This window comes from Coptis chinensis, chromosome 4 (assembly GCF_015680905.1).
Source record: "Coptis chinensis isolate HL-2020 chromosome 4, ASM1568090v1, whole genome shotgun sequence".
Lineage (NCBI taxonomy): Eukaryota > Viridiplantae > Streptophyta > Magnoliopsida > Ranunculales > Ranunculaceae > Coptis > Coptis chinensis.
In genome coordinates, this window is record NC_141459.1 from 57,805,468 (window position 1) to 57,821,774 (window position 16,307).

Consider the following 16,307-nt stretch of genomic DNA (forward strand, 5'->3'; position numbering starts at 1 on the left):
TTTTGAATAATATTCGTTATTTATTGTTTAATGGTTCTTTTGGTAATGTAGATGGAAAAAGTTGACGATGGTGGAGATACAATGGGTTCAAATTTCATTTGTCAAAATCAATTTTGACCGCCAACTTCTTTTGGTGGAAGTAGTATTGGAGTTCCAACACCTGTTGTTGGCACCAATGCTGGTGTAGCAACTTCTGCCGATGGCACCATTGCTGGTGTGTCAAGTTTAGTATCAACTGTTGTTTGCACTAGTGCTGGATTGCCGACTTTTGTTGTTAATACCGATGCAGGTATGTTAACGTAGTGTCAACGATTGTTGGTACAAATGTTTGGATTGCCGACTTCTGGCGACACCGATGCGGGTGTGTCAACCGGCGTCTACTTTTGTTAGTGCCGACATCATTGTTGGATCAACTGTACCTTCTTCGTTGCAGCCGGGGATGAGCCGGTTGTTCTACAACACCTATGCTCATCACTCGGGCGTCGCAAGCCTTGGCAATTGAAGGTTAGATGTTGAATAGCTATTTAAATAGTATTTACTGATTATTATATATTATTATTTTAAATCCTTTTGTCTAATATTTCAGATCCAGAGTTATTGTGTTTGGATTATCAACGAAGTGTAGATTTTGGAAAAACCGTTAGTATGTTGAATTCAAAGCTTGCAGAGGTAATTTTTAGTGTGTGTGTGATTTTTTTTTTTTTTTTTTTTTTTTTGAGTAACACATTATTTTTTCTATTAGGCGTCGAAGCTTGGGGATTGTGCTAAAGAAATCTTAGAAGCAAAAGAAAATTATAAGATTAAAACTAGTGAATATGCAAGATTGAAAAATATTTGGAAAGAGAGAGAGCTCATCTTTCAGGAGAATGAACATTTGAGAGGAATAATTTTGAGAAATGAAGTAGTTTTGCACGACTATAAGATGAAAATGAATATCATGAAAGCTGAAGTGTCGAAACAGAATCAAGAAATTGTTGTTCTCAAGGAGCAGAAGGTTTTGAGTGATGAAGTTGCAATTTTAAAATGTGAGAAATTGGAATTGTCAAAACAAGTTTATGGCGGCTGAGGGATTAGAGGAGACTACAAGGTACTATTGGAAGAGAATGCATTTTTGAAGAAGGAGTTAGATGAATGTCATGAGAGGGTGGAAAATTTTAGAGTAGGGTGTGAAGAGAAGGATGATATAATTGAGAAGCATGCAGTTGAAATTAAGAAATCTGGGGTGTTAGTTAATGAAGCATCGCAAGTGTTGGACTTTGGAAATCAAGAGATTCTCGAAAACGGGAAAAATTGCAAAGAAATTGGCCGATTATTATACTATGTGTTATAAGATGTTGGAGGATAGCATTATGCCGCAACTTCTTGAGTGAAGTTTTTATTCTTTATTGTTATGATGATGTGAGGTTAGGTTACGGTTTTTTCTTTCTCAATTATGTTTCTTTTTCCATTGTATTCATGATATTTGGTTTTATCTATTTTTTATTAGATTGGTAATCAGAATAGGTCGGTCAAAATATATAATAGTTGTGTAATCTGGTTTTGAGGTAGGTCGGCAAAATAGATATAAGTATTAAGGATAACGTAATGAAATTTGGGGTGTCGCCGCCCCCATAGTGTAATGATAACGTAATGAAATTTGGGGTGTCGCCGCCCCCATAGTGTAATGATAACGTAATGAAATTTGGGGTGTCGCCCCATAGTGTAATGATAACGTAATGAAATTTGGGGTGTCGCTGCCCCCATAGTTTAATGATAACATAATGAAATTTGGGGAATCGCCGCCCCCGTAGTGTAATAATAACATAATGAAATTTGGGGGGTCGCAGCCCCCGTAGTGTAATGATAACATAATAAAATTTGGGGAGTCGCCGCCCCCAAAGTGTAATGATAACATAATGAAATTTGGGGAGTCGCCGCCCCCATAGTGTAATGATAACATAATTTGGGATATTTGATCTCTAGTTAAAATGAAAGATGGATCGAATTTTATTGAATTATAAAATGATTACAATGAATGAAAAACAAACATTCAACGATAAAACTTTTTCAAATGAAAAGCATTCCATGGTTTGGAAAAATTTTCTCCGGTGATTCGACGAAGGAAATAAGACCCTTTGGATGCTGGTCTATCAATAATGAACGGTCCTTCCCAATTCTCTGACAGCTTCCCAGATTCAATGAGCTTCTGTTTTGCGGCTAAGTACCCAATCTTCGGTTCAAAACTCTTGAGGCAAAGCTTTTATCATATTTGCGCTTCATGGTCTGCCGATATTTTATTAGACATTGTAAAGCTTCTTCGAAGTTTTATCAATTGAGTCCGCCACCAAAGTTAGAGCAGATCATTGTTACCGGTTTATCGCTATACGTCCTTGTAGTTGGTGCAATTAATTTCGCCGGAGGACAAAGATCCATGCCATAAGCTAGATTGAAAGGGGAAAGATTGGTAGAATGCTTTGGAGTGGTGCGATAAGCCCAAAGCACCGTGGCAACTCTTTAACCCAATTTCCTTTTGCTTCATTAAACTTCTTCTTCAAAGTCGAGAGAATCGCCTTATTGGTTGCTTTCCGCTTGTCCATTTGCTTGTGGATAATATGGAGCGGAGAAATTATGCTGAATTTTTAGTGAGGGCAAAAATTTGTGAATTTCTTCCGCATCGAATTGTTTACCATTGTCGAGACGATGTTAGATGGAATTCCAAAGCGACAAAACGATGTCTTTCCATAAGAAACGCCGCATACATCCGTTCTTTGAGATGTTGACAAGCGGTTGAGCTTCTACCCATTTAGTGAAATAATCGGTCGCAACCAATAAAAATCGTTACACTTCCGTGAGCCTTTGGTAGGGGTCCCACAATATCCAAGCCCCATTTCGTAAAGGCCAAGGGCTTAGAATTGGGTGGAGTTCCGTCTTTGGAAGTTTGCCCATATTTGCATGTTTTTGACATGGTATGCATTTTTTGGGCAAATTCGTTGAGTGTCTTTGCATGCTAGGCCACCAAGATCCTTGAGTCATGGCTTTATGTGCAAGACTACGTCCCCCATAATGGTTTCCACAAAGTCCGGAGTGTATCTCTTCGAGAACTAGATGACCTTGATCTTTGGAAAGACATCTGAAAAGAGGACTGAAATTATTTGCTTTCCTATAAAGTAGGAGATTTCCTTTAGAATTTGGAATTATGACAAATTTCCAGGCATCTCTCTTAATTTTGTAGGAAAGCGACGAATCCTCAGGTAGAGTTCCATGTTGCAGAAATTCTAAATAAATAGGTCTCCAATCATCTGGTGAAGTGTCACCGTCGATAGATTGGAGATCCAAATGTGGTACTTCTGGAGAATTATCTGCTTCCTGGGACTCATCTTCCATATCAACATTGATTTGGTCGGCATCATGTGTGGGTGGAGAATCACTCTCAACACGATGATCGGCCAAACCTTGATGGTCGGCTAAATCTTCTTGAGCTGCTTCCTCTGAGTGAGATTCTGAACTTGTGCCGGCCGATTGAGCTAGCTCTTCTCTCTTTCTTTTCCTTGTTGTTACGGCATTCACTTGCTCGAATTCAAATTTCCGAGATGTCGTCTGGAAATAGCATAGATGAGCAATATATAAGTTTTGAACATGTTCTTCTATGACAGTTATGCTTGGAAAAGGTTGGAAATCAATATAGATTTTTCTTTCATTGTTAATATCAACTGCGGCAGAGAGATAGGCTAAGGCATCGACATGACGATTATCATTCTTGAGAGCCGGGTGAAACAAAGAATGGATTTGAAATGAATGGATAGCTCATGCATTTTTGGACATATCGCACCATCCTATCATTTTCGAAAGCAACAAAAGATCCGCCAAATTGATTTGCAACAAGCTTTGAGTCGATGAATAACTTCGATTTTTGTAAGCCCCGTGTCAAGTGCCATTCGCAATGCATAAAGACCCGCTTCATATTCACTTCATTGTTTGATGCACAAAATCCGGTGGCTAACAGATTTTTCAATTTTCTCGCCATCAGGTCGGATCAAAACACAACCAAGGCCTGAACCTGATTTGTTCTTGGAACCGTCCGTGTGTATAGTCCATAAAGTAGGGTCGGCACTTGTGGATGGATCGGCCGATCCTTGTTGTGGATTAGGAGGAGGTTAGATCAAACCGCTCTTCCATGGTCGGTATGTCATCGACAGGAAAATCGGCCATAAGTGATGCCATTGCGTGGCCTTTCTCAGATGATCGGGCTTTGTAGATAATTTCGTAGGCACTCAAATATGTTTCCCATTCTGCTAATCAGCTCAAATCAGCATTTCGAAGAACTTTTCTCAAGGGGTATTTAGTGTAGACATTGATGATACGTCCTTGAAAATAAGGCTTCAATCTTCGTGCACTATGGACAAGTGAGTGAGAGCTATTTTCTCAATCTGTGAATACCTTGTTTCTGGAGTTGTAAGGGTCTTACTTATGAAGAAAATTGGTTGTTCATTTTCATCATCAATGAATAAGACGGCACTCACAGCTATCTCTGATGCTGCCAAATAGATGCCAATTGTTTGTCCGGTGGTCGAACTAGTAAGAATTGGCGGCCGCATTTCTAGGTATTCTTTTCATTTTCTGAAAAGCTACGCCACACTCATCCGGTCCATTTTGGGGATCCCTTTAATGGCTTGGAAAAAGGGTGGAGCCGATCCGAATATTTTGAGATAAATCTACCCAAAGCGGCTATCCTACCCGTAAGTTGCTGGATTTGCTTCTTAGTTTTTGGCGAGGGCATTTCAGTAATTGCACGGATTTGATCAGGGTTAGCTTCAATGCCTCGTTTGGTCATAAGATATCCAAGAAATTTTCCTGATGCTAATCCAAATGCGCATTTTGATGGATTTAGACGCATTCAAATATGTATCAGCCGATCAAAATATTTTTGCAAGTGATGAAGGTGTGATGACTCTTCATGCGACTTGATGACCATATCGTCAATATAAGCTTCCATAAACTTGCCTAAGAAGTCTGAAAATGATGTATTAATGAATTTATGATATGTTGCCGGTGCATTTTTTTAGACCGAAAGGCATTACCTTATAGCAAAATAAGCCTTGGTCTGTTATGAAAGTTGTAAGTTCTTGTTCATCTTCGGCTAATGCAATTTGATAAAATCCCATTGAGGCATCCATAAAAGAAATTCGTTTAAACCCTGAAGTGGCATCAACCATTTCAGAAATACGAGGCAAAGGATACGGGTGAACAGGACATTTTTTATTGACATCAGTAAAATCAACACAGATTCTAAGTTTCCCATTTTTCTTAGGGACTGCTACTACATTTGATATCCATTTCGGATATAGTACAGGCCTAATAAAATTAACACTTAGAAGTTTGTCGATCTCTTCTTTCACTTTGAGCTTTCGATCGGGAGCCATTCGGCGAGGCTTCTGACGCACTGGCTTTTGTGTTTTGTCGATATCCAGCCTGTGACATGCAAGTGAAGGATCAATCCCAGGCATTTGTTCGACCGTCCACGCAAACACTGTGCAATTTTTCTTCAAAAGCTCAATGAGATTATCCTGTTCTTTCTTGGAAATTTCCGCAGAAATAAAAGTGGTTTCTTCTTCCTTTGTTGCCGATCCGTATTCTTGAGGAGTCCGTCGATGGTCGGGGGGCCACCTAAACGCTGCTCCATAGCGTTTACCCGGCCAATGGAATTCTGTAATTGCTACTTTTTCCCATCGGCATTTAGGATGGTGTTACCCTTGACTTCCGAATCTTTATAATCTTCAAGTACAGACTCATGACACTTCAAAGCTGCTATTTGATCACTTCGAACTTTGCATACCCTACCATCACACCAGAACTTGATAGCCTGATGGAAAGTAGAAAAACGACGGCTCCCATTGAGTGAATCCAATCTCTTCCCGAATGACATTGTAGGAGGAGTTACAATCCAAGAGAAGAAAATCAATTGTAACTTCCTTGTTCATTAATGTCACCGAAGAGAGCATCTACCAACCGATGTTCTTTTGTCCCATCGGGCCAATGATAGGATTTGGATCGGGAACTATCATTTTCTCGGGGAGGTTGAGTCCTTTGTAACAACGCTTGTAGATCACACTTGCCGAACTACCTGTATCGATCATGATTTTCTGCACACGATGAATTCCAACAAAAGCTTGTATTACAACGACATCATAATGAGGATGGTGCACTCCTATCAGGTCATTGTCAGTCCAACAGAGAGGTCCTTCCTCATAAGTTTCAGTACCCATTCCATGGAGAAAATCATATCCACTATAAACATAGTGGTGGCTGAGATCAGTGATCTTGGAGTGATTGAAATTCTTGCGCTGGGTGTTAGACATTGAATCAACTCTGGCATGACCGACTTTGATTACATTGTGTGCGGTAACGACTAAAGCTTGTTTCGTTTTACCCAGCACATAATCCTGGAGCATACCCTTCTCGATCAAACCTTGGATTCTACCCCTTAGAGATCGGCATTGTTCAGTTTCATGACCAAAATCATCGTGAAATTTGCACCACAGGGATTTGTCACGTGTAGCCTTGGTATCTTCGGAGAGAGGAAAAGGTGGAGATAAGATATTCTTTCCTTAATCATCTCATAGATAATAACAGCACTTCGTTGAGGCGTAAGCTTTAACTCGAAGTTTCTTTTGTTCTTTGCCGTTCCATTGTTGTGGCCTACCATCACTCTTGGACTTTTGATCGGTTGTTTGTTGAAACTTCGGTTTTGACTCGTTCTGCGGCTTGCTTATTCGATCCCTATCTCTGTGAACTTCGTGCGATGCATCATCTTCAACTTCGAATAAAGCTGAGTTGAGAGAAAAAAAGTTCATAACGAGTTGTTGGGGCGTCTTTTACAATAGAGTTATAAATGCCGCCCCTATCATAATTAATGCCTTCCTTGAAGCCATAAATGACAAGAATATCGGATGCATCCGATTTCAACAACCGCTTTCGAAATCTCGCAACAAACTTCTTGAGCTTTTCTTCTTTTGTTGTTTAATCTTGAATAGAGAATCAATATGTTTTCGGTTCTTTCCAGTTGTGGCCGAAAAAATGCTTCGGCAAACTTGTAAGCGGATCGATAAAATTGTGGATGGATCTTTACGGAAGCATGTTAAACCATCTCATCGACTCAATTCCAATGAGTGTGGGCGGAATAACTTGCAAAGAAGAGCATCGTCGAAAGTCCATAAGATCATCTTGTTTACGTAATTAACAAGATGCATCAAAGGATCTCCATCAATCTCATCATACTTTTCGAATTTTGGTTGCTTGAAGTCCTTGTGATGAACAGTTGTTTGGATTCGAGAGAGAGAAGGGAGAATCGATACCACTCTCGATAGTAAGATTTCGTATTTTATTTTCGTGACTCCTTATCATTTACGACTTTTCAATTATCATTTCGTGTAGACGTCGTTCAGAAAATGGAACATTCTCTTGACGATGGTCACGACCGAACTGTGGACGTTTTGGCCAAGATTTCTTCAGAGGAGGTGGAGTGAGTTCTCGTCGACCCGTCCATGTAGGTGAAGGTGACCGAGCCAGTAGAGGAGTTCGGTTCCTTCGTCTCCTATGGTGAACATCGGGAGAATACGGACGGAGTGCTGGACCTGATGCAAGTGAGTCTCCATCTCCATGGCTACCATTGTCAACATACTTTGGCCAACAATGAGCTCTTGGATTGGGACTACAACTTGAGCGACTTGGTTGTGAACTGAAACTGCTTGGTGAATAGTCTTTGCTGTCGAGATCGGGCGATACTTTATTCGCGACGAGGACTTCTGATGGGCTTTCCTACCCCTTCTATAGCTTGGGGTAGGAACTTCATTGGTTTTTTGTTGGTTGGGTAGTCTATCTTGCCGACCTATATGAATATTTTGCCGATCTCCCTTAGTACGGTTCGAATCGGTAAAACCGGTTTTCGTCATGAGATCTTTTGTGAGTTGGTGATCCCCGGCGGTGGTCGGCATCAAGGTCGGCGAGAGAGTTTGTGGATTAAACTACGATTACACCGAAAGTGTAGGCTTTTCGGCGTTGCACATTTTGTTTTGCGCCAAGCCTTTAAATAGCGACTTCACGGGTTCTCTTGGTGCGGGGAGTTTGTACTTTCGGAGTCTTTGGATGTGATGCTTCGGTGTTCAAACGATCCCAAACACTTTTTGCCGTAGACCACTGAATCATCTTCGAAGTTGTCACACTTTCTTCTTGATTGTTATTCTTGCTCTCCAATTGTCGGAGACGACAATCTACCTGAGTTGATGGATCGGATACATGAATATCCACTCTCTCAGTCGCAGATGGCCGAGGACCATCGGACTTGGAAAGTGAATTCCCAGCAGAAGGTGAATGCTGAACTTGTGCGGTAAAAGGGATACTTTCACCGTTGTTTGTTTTTCGAGAAGCCATTAACGTAACTTTTGTTTTGTGGTTGAGGGTAGGACCACAGACGGCGCCAAATATGTTTCAGCAAGATTTGCCAAAACACACCAGTTGAAGGTCGGAAGTAATGTTTTTTTTGGAAATGGTGAAGGAGATGGTGGTTGGGAAAAGATGAGACTGGACTTCGGTTTTGAAGTTGCCTACGTACCCAAAGATATTGCTTGGGATCAAGTCTCGATTGCGTAGTTCTGGAAAAATGACGAAGGTTGGATTTTATAGGTAGCATTGGTGATAGTTATTTCCTCGTTCTCCAATATTCCAATCGTGGGATGAAGTTGAGACTCGGCGGAGAGAATTGTCCAATCATGGGGATGAAGTTGGAGAGAGGGACAACCGTCGGCGGGGATGAAGTTAAACCGTGGGACATCTGTCGGATCGGGAATGAAAGTTGAGAGAATGGCGGGACAACCGACATCTGTCGGCTCCGATGAAGTTGAAGAACTGGTGGGACATCTGTCGGCTCGTGGGATGAAGTTGGAATGAAGTTGGGATGGATTGGAGAACTGGCGGAACATCTGTCGGCTCGTAGGATGAAGTTGGATCTGTCGGCTCGTGGGATGAAGTTGGAGGATGGCGGAGAAACGGTCGATTCGTGGGATGAAGTTGGAGAACTGGCGGGACATCCGTGGGATGAAGTTGGAGACATCTGTCGGCTCGTGGATTGAAGTTGGAGAACTAGGGACATCTGTCGGCTTCGTGGGATGAAGTTGAGAATTGGGAGAACTCAACTCGTGGAATGTAGGCTTTGAGCATGGGCTTTTCATAGATAAGCTCGGGCATGGGCTCTGGCGTGGAAGCTTGTTTATAGTTGGGCTCACGAGTGTGGGGCTTGTTTATAGTTAAGCTCGAGCATGGGCTTGGGCTTGTTTATAGTTAAGGATGAAGTTCGAGAACTGGCTTGTTTATAGTTGGGCTCGAGCATGGGCTTGTATTGAATTGGGCTTATATTGGGCCACATTTGTGGGGGCCGGAACAAGACCTAAAACTCAGTTTGATTTTAGATGAAATATAAATTATTATCGTTTATTTGGTTTGGTTTGATTCAGATTTTCCAAAACCCGACCCAAACTAATCCATTGACTGCCCTAATTATGGACTTATAGTACCTATTTTTAGAGCATCTTTAATGGTGAGACCTCTTGAATACCAAACACCAAAATTTTGAAAATTTGATAAAAATCATCTTTAGTGGTGAGACCTAAAAAAAAAAATATCAAACCAAACACCAAATGGATCTGTGGGCTGTTGTGGGCTTCTTTGGCGCGGTTTTCATAAAGCAACGTGAGATTTGAAACAATGTAGGCTTTGGGCTAAATTGTATGACATGGTGTTTTAAAAGCCACGAGTGTTGTGACCTGATTCTTTCTTTAGTGTTTTATGTTTTTTCTCCTTCCCCTATTTCTTTAGGGTTTCCCCTTATTATACTTGGTTCCTTTGTAGTATGCGCCCTCCCCTTGATCTTCCTTCCATCCATCCGTTCTAATAAACTCACGTGTCCTCTCTGACTTCGCACACCTGTCTACCGCCTTTTGGGTTACCCTATCTATTTCTGCTCCATGCTCGCTGCCTACTCCCAGTCCGCGATGGCCCATCAGCCTAGGACTATTATGCTCCATGCTCACTGCCTATTCCCAGTCCACGATGACCCTCCAGCCCATGGACTCCTCCGAACCCTTAGGTCTATTAATCCCAAATCAGTCCATAACAACGAGGTGTTTCAAACACTGCTTGGGCTAAACCGTGGGCTTTCTGGCGCAGTGTTTCGAAAGTTTCGTTGGCTTTTTTGGCGCATTTTATCCAAAACAGCATAGTTTGGTGTCGAATTTTTGATGTATGGGTTTAAGTTGTTTGGTGTTTGTTTGGTAAAAAAATTTGGTGTTTTTCAGGTCTCACTATTAAAAAATGCTCCTAGGAACCATATAGCGATTGGGCCTGAAGCCCACAGTTATAATTTTATTACGAAAAACGATTAAAAAGAGCATCGGACTTTACAAGTTTTGACAATATGGGGACTAAACTTTTATTTCGATCAAATTGGGGACCAAACTTTTTAATTTTTACAATGTGGGGACTAGTTACACATGTAGTCTAAATTTCTCACACGGTGTTTCATAATTCACAAGTTACATACATTGTTATACACTTTCTTATCAAAGTAACTTAGGGTTGTCAATCAATAGATCGGTTTGGGTAGGATTCTGAAAAATTTGAACTCGAACTGATAAGAAAATTGGGAACTCGAAACCGAACCGAACCTATAAGAAAATTGGTAACTCGAAACCGAACCAAACCGATAAGATATATTACAAACCAAAATCAAACCAACCCGAATCGAAAACTATAAAATCAATTAAATTCTAAATTAAAGCAATTAATTTCAGCCATATAACTGATAAATATATACAAAATTAATCATAAATATTACTAAAATGTCATCTTATCGGTTCGGATTCATATTGATTCGGTGGATGGCAAACCCAAACCCAAACCCAAACCCAAACCCAAACTAGTATCTTATTAGTTCGTTTCGATTTTGGGTCGGTGGAGGGCAAACCAAATTACCAAAACCCAAGCCGTTTTTTATAGGTTTGGTTATGGTCACCATTGACAGACTGAAGTCCCAGATAGACTATTGTAATTGTAAAAAAAAATTATTAATGGGCTTGGTCTTGGGCCTTGTGGTTGCTCGGCCCATTAAAGATTTGACTTGTTTTAGACACCTTTTGTGGAGGAGTACAGTAAGGAGGTGGTTTTCAAAGAGAGTACCAGACGACTGAAGTCCACAGCCTCTCTACTCCCAATTCTTCTTTTGTATTCCTCAGGAGTACCACTCCTCCTTACTGTCCTCCCTCTCCACTTTTCCCGCTCTCATCAAACTTTTAAGGTAAGTATTATTTTCACCTTTTTTTAATTAATAATTAATGACGTGTCTGTAGATAATAATTTGTGTTATTATTTTAACATTACAGGTATGGAACTATATAATGAAGAAACATTTGTAGACATACCAGAATGTGCAGATACTTTATGTGCAGACATTTTTCCTAAGCCATATGTTGGTATGGAATTTGAGTCACTTGAAAAAACGTATTTATTCTACAATGAGTACGCTAGATATGTTGGGTTTAGTATACGTCGAGCTAAAAATCGTAGATCAAATATAGATGGTGAACTACTTTTTCAAAGATTTTGTTGTTCTAAAGAAGGTCATCGTCGTCAAAGGCGTGAAAGTGATGATGGTACAAAAGTTAAAGATGGTGTTATAGTTAAAGTTAGGAGAAGGAATGTGAAGTCGATAAGAGTTGGTTGTAGTGCAAAGTTAGATGTTAAAAGGGTTAGTAATAGTAGATGGGTTATACAGAAATTTGATGAAGTACATAATCATGAGTATGCTAACCAGGGTGAAAAGCATTTGCTGAGGTCGCAGAGGCGTGGTGATATTACGGAGGTGACGATGAATAAAGGATTGTATGGTGGAAGTGGGGAGAGGAAGAAATTTGAAAGAGGAGATGTTAAGGTTGTTCTTGATTACTTTACAGAGATGAAAGTTGAGAATGCGTCGTTTTTTTATGCGGTTGATATTAGTAAAGACGATCAGATGTTGAACTTCTTTTGGGCTGATGCGAGGTCGAGGATGGATTTTGGTTATTTTGGTGATGTAATTTACTTTAGCACATCCTATGGGACAGTCAAGTATGGACGACCATTTTCTCCAATTTTTGGTTTGAATCATCACCTACAGACAGTCTTGTTTGGTTGTGTTGTACTCTTGAATGAAACTGAGGATTCATTTGTATGGTTGTTAGAGACATTTCTGAAAGCAATGTCAAGGCATCGTCCAATTGTTATAATCACAGACCAAGATGATGCCCTAGAAAAAGCAATTGCACGAGTTTTACCAGGAACACAACATTGTTTCTGTTTATGGCACGTCTTCCAGGATGCAGCCAACCATCTGAGTGAGTTGTATGATACAAATGAAGCTTTTATTACGGATTTCAGGAAATGCATATATGAGCCACGGTGGTCAGAGGAGTTTGAGTCGAGGTGGGCATTATTACTTGACAGATATGAGATTTCAGATAATGAGTGGCTTAATGATACGTTCAAGAAGAGGCATAAATGGGTTCCAGTCTATTGTACACACATCTTTCAGGCAGATATAATGACAACTCAACGAATAGAGAGTATAAACTCCTTCTTTTATGGATACTTGAACCAGTCACTTCCTTTCAGTGAGTTTTTTAAACAATACGAGAAGGCAATTGCGTGTAGACGTGAAGTGGAACATAATGAAGACATTCGGTCCCAACAAACAAGGCCTGTTTTGAAGCTGGACGTGCCAATGGAACAGCAAGCTGCTGATGTTTACACAGCATCAGTGTTTAAGGAGTTCCATAAAGAGTTCTGTGAGAGTTTCAACTACATTGCTGAAGAAACAGCAAGAGTAGGTACAAACTGGACTTATGCAGTGTCAAGGTGGGGGCAAAATAGGAGCTGCCTTGTTAATTTGAACTCTTGCAATAATGATATCCGAGTCATTTGCGACTGTCAAAGATATGAGATCATGGGCATTTTGTGCAGGCACATCTTCAAAGTCTTCACAGTACGAAACATTATGTTGATTCCAGATGTATATTTTAAAAGAAGATGGACAAAAAAGGCCAAGTTCGGGGTTGTTCAGTGTGACAGTAATAAGGAATTGCAAACTGACCACCAGAACTCTCTTACATTGCATTACAATGATCTCTGCCACCTATCCTTTAACTATTGTGCAAAGGCCGCTATCTCTACAGAGGCTTACCTAACCGCAAAGAGTGATATGGAGATGATAATACAAGAACTGGAGAAGGTTGCAGAAGAAGACTTGACCATCACCCAGCCTGAAATTGAGCACATTAGAGCCTTGCACTTTCCGGCAGAAGTTGTTAACAATCTTGGTAGCTCTAATAATCCTCATCAGTGAAGATAATGAGACATTAGCTTCAGCTGCACATGTGACTATGCAAAATCCACCAGGAGTTGGGGATAAAAGAACTGGATTCTGGTTACGGTTATAATGATTTAGGATGATTTACACACTATATGGCACTAAACGGCTGTTGTTTTCTACTTGATGTGAGCAGTAAATATGATGACTGAGCACTATGTATCTTACTGATTACTGGGTGGCAAGATTTTAAATACAATCTGTGTGAGAATTGTGCATGTCAGTGCATTCCTTACAATCTGACATGCCTTCCATTCCTGGCTGAACTTGTTAAAATAGTTCCTTCCAGTCTGAAATAGATGTATTTAAGTTTTCTGGTTTTCTGTGGATTACGGTGGAGGCAACAACATATCAACATCTCAAAAGTTTTGCATTGACTTACTTTTTCTGGTTTTTTTAAAACGTAACTGAGATGTTTGGCCTTAACATCTTCACAATCAAAAGTGAAAAGTACAAAGAACAGCAAGGTATTCGCATTTGGAAAACTGTTGTAAACCATTTGAGTATGTTAGGGTCTCAAAGCTTGATATTCTGTGATATTTTCACTTGAATTGGTTTTAAATGTTTTTGTTCTACCATTTTATTTTATATTTTGCTTATGTTGTCTGCAGGTTAAAAGTTATGAGTTCAGTAATGATTTACTTCAGTTATCTTCTTTTCTGAGAAAGCAGATACATTGATGCACTGGTTTACCAACATTTTTTTTATTATATTTGCTACGTGCTTCATTTTCTATTTGCCTTGGTGAAAGTCTCCACTCTATGGTTGCTGTGAAGGAAGTTGCATTACCAGGGTACCGCAGGAGCCAACCATCTATCAACGGAACAAGGATGTGTTGTTACCATCAAAATTCAACAATTTGACATAGCAGCCATTTCAAAGCGTATGGAAGGAAGTGAGAACTTTTTTGTTTGTTTTTTCTGGCTCTCTAGCTGCAGAGATCCAGCTTCTAGTAGACGATTATTTACAGTAAACATACTTGGATTACAATGGTAGAAAGTATAGTTGATGAACTTTCTAGTAGATCCATTTTGGGGAAGAACTAACAATCAGATATCTCAGGGGAAAACAGTTGTGCTGACTTTGCTAATTTCAAAATTTTTTTATTTCATGTGTGGTACCCAATTATATAGTGCCTATTTTATCTAGTTTTTTTTTTTTTTTTTTTTTTGTAGGAACTGTGGGCCTTATCAAACTGACATCTGGTATGTTTCTAAAATCAGTACCCCCTGTCTTAGTCTTATGTACATATCCATGTGTTTGTATAGTCAATATGCCTTTTTTGCAGAATTTTATGGTTTTCATAATAGCAATTGGATTGATTTTATTTCTCTTTCTGTGTCGTCCTAGGTTAAACATTTTTCGCTTCATGATTATCGACAAACCATAGGAACATAACTACGCTATTATAAAATCAGTAGGGGGCGATTTTTTCATAGTTTCGTAGAAGAAAACCAGATTGCAGACAAACTGATCAATGGAGGCCTGTCTTGGTGGTTTTCTTGTCCAGATTTCATTAGGGGGAAATAGTTACATGATTATATTATGTCTTGTTATATCTTAGTTAGATTTTGTTAGTCTACTCTTTTTTTTGGGTTACGCTGTTATTGCCCGAGTGGGTTCATTAATTTTTTTGATTTCTTTTCTCTTCGTACCACTGTAGAAATGCAAAATTATAGACCATGTATTTAATTTTCTAACCCATTTTCTAACTTCCTTGATTCGTTGTAAGCTTTCTTTCAATATTACATTTTACATAGCAAAAAATATATTGATTGGTTGTAAACTTGTAATTGTATTTACTGTTCAATCTTAGATGTCAAATATCCTGCTTTTGATATTGTTCTCCATAAGTAGCAGATTTGTTTTTAAGAAACCTAACATGTTTAGGAGATTAGGTCTAGAAAAGCTCACACTTAGGAGTGTGCTGATTTTTGGAAGGATGAAGTTTAAATGATTATGCTAGTAAGTTGCAGCGCAGTGGGCGTCAGTGGAGCAAAGGCTTCTTGTGTTCTCATGGAGAGGGTTGTAGAAGAGTTAGCAAGGCGGAGAAAAGTAGAGACATTCGAACAACTCTTCGCATGCTGCGTTTTGCAAGTTGTGAAACAGAAAGACTTGGACAGATTCGAGGGGAAGGGTGGAGACTTTTGTGAGGGAGAAAAGAGTATGGTCTCTAGACAGACAAGACAGATAGCTGTGCACATGAGCCTGTGGCTCAATGGTTGTGCACCCGTCCCCTCATAGGGGAGGTTGCAGATTTCGAAGTCACTAGCGTTGTCTAGAGAGTTTTCACTCATGAAACATTGAAGACGTCAGGCAGTTTTCTTAGAAGCGGTTACCTCTCCATGGTCATTACCCTTCGGAGAGGGTGACAGCATTCTGGCCAGGTGGACACAACATGGTTGCTTAGTGGACCAAAGTTGACGCAAGCCCCCCTATAAAGGTGCCTTCTGTGTGATGTGGAGGTGATTGAAGTACGTTGCATTTTTTTTGTTGCCGAGTTTTATTTTTGAACCTGAAGACTTGTTTAAAGTCTGATCAGGCTCACAATAGATGGCCATTGAGTCATTCAGTCCTTTCGATTGAAGGAATTTATTTTTGTCAATTTCATGAAATGGTCGTCCAAGTGGTTGGCAAGCTTTTTGTATTGATGGATGAGTTTCATTCGATATTGCTCCTACAAAAACTTTGTGGGTGAAGAGCACAAACTTTTGTATACACTGTATTGTAATTTACTTTGTATCAACTGCAGTTACAGACTTGCAGGCCGTTGCATCGCTATCGGGCTAAATCCACAGGATCAGGTAGTGTCCTATGTGACCACACATAGGCACACACGCTTTGGCAGGTAATGAGCCTTATTTTTGGTTATATCAGC

The 16,307-nt window shown here is 39.9% G+C and overlaps 1 pseudogene across 1 annotated transcript; it reads left to right on the plus strand.

The window, feature by feature from the left end:
* The first annotated feature begins 11,190 nt into the window (after nucleotides 1-11,190).
* LOC147504155 (protein FAR1-RELATED SEQUENCE 5-like) lies at nucleotides 11,191-16,206 on the plus strand (annotated as a pseudogene). Its single transcript, XR_015192991.1, has 2 exons — nucleotides 11,191-11,323; nucleotides 11,409-16,206. The product of XR_015192991.1 is annotated as a protein FAR1-RELATED SEQUENCE 5-like (transcript).
* Nucleotides 16,207-16,307: the final 101 nt, after the last annotated feature.